The sequence below is a fragment of the Dermacentor andersoni genome, chromosome 9 (assembly GCF_023375885.2).
Source record: "Dermacentor andersoni chromosome 9, qqDerAnde1_hic_scaffold, whole genome shotgun sequence".
NCBI classification, from domain to species: domain Eukaryota; kingdom Metazoa; phylum Arthropoda; class Arachnida; order Ixodida; family Ixodidae; genus Dermacentor; species Dermacentor andersoni.
In genome coordinates, this window is record NC_092822.1 from 33,949,691 (window position 1) to 33,954,663 (window position 4,973).

A 4,973-nucleotide genomic window follows, 5' to 3' on the forward strand; every position below is an offset into this window, starting at 1 on the left:
AACAATGAAGGCAGGGAGATTCATCTTGCAGTAAGTCGGATATCACCTTTATAGGGTAGCGGAGGAATTCTCTGACGTTTCTTCGTCGATTCGTGAGAACATTACGGTCAAGCCAATACCTAGGAACATGCACCCCGATCATAATCGCGGTAGAAGGAGGGCAAGGGTGGCCAACCTCCTTAGGCAAATACACAGTGATCAGCGACAGGTCAGCTTTGTGGATGCCGCTTCTTGTAAGGGACGTCGAGCGTTCACCATCGTTAAAATGTCAATGGTCGGCAAGGAATCACAAATGCTGCCACGGTTCGGGCGAGGGTCTCTGAAATAGCTGAACAAATAATGGCTATTGCACTAGCCCTGCTGGATAGCTCACGGGATGTCATCTATAGTGATTCAAGATCTGCAGTCAGAGCATTTGACAAAGCCACCGTTTCCAAAGAGGCCCTCAGACTTCTTGGGGGCAAGGCAATCACGCACCACTTCATTTATTGGTTTCCCGCACATCGGGGTCAGATAAAGGGTGCTCCTCCAACCTTAACGAGTCGGCTCACGGGGCTGCGCGTGAACTTGCCCACCGCGCTACCCTCGACCAATTGGAAGCCGACTACCCAGAGAACAGTGATACGCCCTCCATCTACAACGAGATTACTAAACACTAAGCCGTAGAACCTACATTGTTCCTCATCCGCGCCTCAACAGAGTTCAAGCATTAACGCACCGTCTACTACAAACGAATACCTATCCCAATCCGTCGCTCTTACATAAAATCTATCCGGATACTTACACCAATGCTACCTGCCACGATTGTGGAGAAGTAGCCATGTTAGAATGTGTGCCCGGTCACGCTCTATCATCGATAACAGCTCGGCCAGATGGGAGGCGGTTCTCCGCAGCCCTCTTCTGGGCTGTCCAGTAGGCCCACGATGCGGCCAAGAGGTTCGGCCGTCCCTTTCCCACGTGGTAGCAGCGCGCTTCGTGAAAGCTCACGATGTGCAGGACTGCATTAAAGTTTCGCCATACCATACCATTTATTATTTTCATTAAGCATGAATCCAGAGAATAGAAAAACAATTTCATTGCGATATCAATGCGGAAAGTACTTCTTGCACTACATTGTCTTGGAAATATAGTAAAACGAAATCTGTGTATATCAAGTGCTTCCACTTTCTAAACTAATTTTCCTCTTTTTTTGCCATTGTTCTCATTCTGTAAAAGTATTAAGTAAAAGTGCTTAGCACTAATAATTTATGTACCAATCTAATTACAATATTTTACACCCCTTTTAGTGCGCATTACGCGACCCCTTTCACGCATCCTTCCTTGTTCTGGCGCCCAAACTGCCTGTTTATGTGTTCTAGTCTACTGGTTATCGTGCAAATAAGCTAACTTGTCCCGTTCTGTGTTGAATAGTGGCTAAACAAGATTTCTTTAACTCCTGCTGCATAGACGCCACATACGTAGCTATATCCTAATAAAGAAAACGAATGGCTTGAAAGATGGTCTTCTTTATTTTCAATATCAAGTGGGAGCGAACTAAAATCACGCCATCGCTGACACGGGCTCAACAAGCTAACGGTGAATGACTGATAAAAAAATAGCGTGGTAGCAACGCTGAAAAAAATAAAAGATGATTGGTCGGAAGGTTGTTTCTCAGTGAACTTGCCCAACCCACTCGGGTGGGGGTGGGGGTGGGGATGGGCGCGAGGAATCGGCCATGAATCCGGTGGTGCAAAGGCCTAAAATGCAATGCTAATGTTGAGGAATGTATATTCAACTAAAACTGATAACATGAACTTGCGAAACGCAATATCACATTATACACGCACATACCAAATATGTGCTATCTGCATTCTACAGAAAATAAAATGCTCCTTTCATTGGACTTGCGCCTTTTTTTTTCTTTCGGTTTTCTTTCGGGGGATCGGCTCTCATCATTTTAAAAGTTTGACCTAGGAACGCGACCTCAGAGTTCTTCCAATGCAAAGCCGCGACCTGGAAAACCTATTTGCACGCAAATATTGAAAGATCCTCTTCCGAGATTCCACTTCACAGCAAAATATTGTTTTTCTTTCACGACGCGGTGTAGGGTGATACGGGCTTGAGGCATTTTGATTTACTTGATTTTATTTTGCACATAGGATGTCACGGTAAGGCACTAGCTGTGATACAAGTTTACCTTCTCGTTTCTGGAACCTCATTTCCTCGAACCTTTTCCATCGTCGTCGTGGGCACCTTGCGGAAATTCTTGCGCAGCGAGAGACAACACACCGGCGACGCCATTTCAGAAAAGCTTCCTGATGAGCATCAAACGCGACGCAAGTTATACAAATCTAAAAAAAGGCACGTAATAAATCTCGAACGTTAACGGCTATCTCAAGAGTTTGCCATTCCGGTTGGACTGTTATCATTGTTGATAAAATATCAACTCATTTTCTGAATTATAGTCGCAACAGCAAACAAACAGGCAACAAATTTACCTAAAGGCTTCGGCAAAAATTCAGCCTAAGAACTCGGAAGTTGACGGAACGCAAACTCCGCCTAAACCATGAACTACAAACACCAGCGGTATACGTTGTGAAGTGCCTCTGCTCTCTAAGTTTACTGTTCACGGGTATGCGTTTTAAACAGGGAGCTAATTAAGACCATACACAATTTCTTCTTTAATTGAAAAAACTGTGAGCGTATCGGACGTGGCGTTTTTGTGGAGAAATTCCTCGCTGAGGCAGACATACTTTTCCGCTAATAACATGGGTATGAGACGAATAGTAAAAAAAATGTAAATCAACTTTTGTAAGAGTCTGGAAGCAGTTGTTTGTGGGGGAGACTTCGACGTAGCCACATTTTAATGCTCTCTCTACATTTTTTCTCAGTTACTCAAGATGTCGCCTAATTCGATGTATTCATCGTCGAATTTCATGCTTTATTGCTCAATTGAGCAATTTTTTGTGCTCAATACGACCAACAGCGAAATCGTGCGCGGCGCCACCGCTATACGTCAAACGGAACCAACCCGTGACGAAGTGTGAGACGAAGTGTGAGACGAAGTGTGAGACGAAGTGTGAGACGAAGTGTGAGACGAAGTTTAATTGATGGCAGGTTCCAGCAAATGCTAGTGCCGCACGTCGCGGGAGATGCTTGACAAGCGAAACGTGCCGCACCAGTATCAGCCGTAGCTGACCGCGACTTTAAATTTCAAACTTCGTCGCGATTTTCCACAGTAGGCGTTTCCGCCTCCTATATTGATTAGCCGGGCCGCCTTTATCGCACTTACGGCGCGCTCGGTTTTTTTTTCAATATTGTCTGGATTGAGCGTTGCTTTTCGATGATGAATTTCTTGAAACATAGACGCGATTCTCAACAAAAAAAAAGAAGAAACGTAGCTGCCTCAGGAAGCCCATGATTACACGCAAAGTGCCTCGAGCGGCCAGTAGCGCGGCAATTTTTCGTGCATTCGTCATCGTCATCTTCATCAGCCTGGTTATGCCCACTGCAGGGCAAAGGCCTCTCCCATACTTCTCCTACTACCCCGGTCATGTACTAATTGTGGCCTTGTTGTCCCTGCAAACTTCTTAATCTCATCCGCCCACCTAATTTTTTGCCGCCCTCTGCTACGCTTTCCTTCCCTTGGAACCATAGTGGGCTTCTTCTATGCTCGGAAAAACTTTTACGTAGCACGTATCAAGCAACTGAAATCTGTATAGAGAGTTTTTCATGTCGCTCTACAATATTCCCTATTTACACTTTTCGTCTAATTATATTATTTCAGATGTTCAATAATTAAATCCGACTAATTATCTAATTACGCGGGATGCAAAAAATAGTTTGTCTCTCCAAGCGACGGCAAACTTTACCTTTCTTCTTTCCAGCCACGTTGCATATGCGTGTTTTTAAACACTGACTAAGGTTAGCTGGGACAACTTGTATATCAAGCGGTATATCATTACTCTTATCAGTTTGTCGAAAACCACGTCCTGCTGTCAAAGATGCAGGCCTCGCTTACGGTCTTGTTGAGTGAGCATGACATTGCGTTTCATTTTCGATCTCCATACTGCAGGGCGATTTCTATGGAATAAAAACAGGAACAGTTCAACACCAGGACAAGCGAGTAAACAGGACATTGTGCTGACTAGTCAGCGCCCTGTCCTGTTTGCTCGCTCCTCCCGGTGTCGCACTGTTTCTGTTTTTATTCCAAAGATGAACCAACAAGCCCCACTGAACACACTGCTAACGATTTCTGTTGTTATTTTTTAGGATACTCACCATCTGTAACAACGGGTGTCTTTACGATACAGCTATCAGAACTCCTGCGTGCGTCCACATAGAAAAAGAAACCATTATTCCAAGTTCAGCACGTGGCTCAATAATGACTCCTTAATTTTTGGATACGAGGACGTTATCCCTGCCTTATGAAACGGTGGCAGCATTTTCAAAAGACCATTTTTCATGTGTAGGGGTGAATGTCCCAGTGCTTTTAAACTGGGTTGCGAAGCTTATGCGTATTCAGCGACTTGAATACGTCTCCGCGCACTGGAGTCGGCCGGTCTTTGTTGCCCAATGTCATTATTTCAACGCCAGAAATCAGTTAATATTTTACGTTATCCATATGCTTGTTCTAAGTGTTCAAAAGGAACATATCTCTAAGGCTCGACTATTGATACAGCTGCTACAGGATTCCGTTACCTGGAATTAAAGAATGCTGTTATGTTTAAAATAATATTATAATATTATATTATTATAATATTATAAATAATAATATTATAAAATAATATAATAAGGCCTCAGTCCTGGCACACACACTAAAAAAAGAAATCAGAACTGCAGGGGAAATTAAGTAAAAAATTCACGCATAAACTGCTCTCGTAGTTATATATAAACGTATGCGTAAGCATTGTGCCACTTGTTCATCTTTACGCAGTTTGGTGGCATTAACAATGTTTCGGAACTTGATCCTACCACAATAAACACACCAGTGG